The sequence below is a fragment of the Cariama cristata genome, unplaced genomic scaffold (assembly GCF_000690535.1).
Source record: "Cariama cristata isolate BGI_N322 unplaced genomic scaffold, ASM69053v1 scaffold37289, whole genome shotgun sequence".
Taxonomy (NCBI): Eukaryota; Metazoa; Chordata; class Aves; order Cariamiformes; family Cariamidae; genus Cariama; species Cariama cristata.
Genome location: NW_009638070.1, coordinates 7,697 through 8,047, shown reverse-complemented (window position 1 = coordinate 8,047; position 351 = coordinate 7,697).

Sequence of the window (351 nt, the reverse complement as noted above, 5' to 3'; positions counted from 1 at the left end):
CTGGGATGCCAGCAACTTCCCGGCCCGTTTTTTACCCTCCCAAGCGGGGCATTTTCTTCTCGGGGTGGGTTTGTTCAGAAGCACCGAACAAAACCAAGTGCCAAAACCTCCCTGATTAGTTGTGTTGGGGCCAAGCCTAATTAATGAGCTTCATTAACGGGGCTGGCTTTATTCCCTGTTGCTTTTTCCCTGCAAACTTGTAAGGCAGGGGGAGGCGGCTTGGCTGGAGAGGCGAGGACAGTGAGCAGCACTTATTCATATGGATTAAAAAAAAAATAAGGAAATGCTTCTTAAATAAGAAAAGAGCCTTTTTTTTTGGTGTGTGTTTGCTTTGCGGTCAGCCCTAATGAT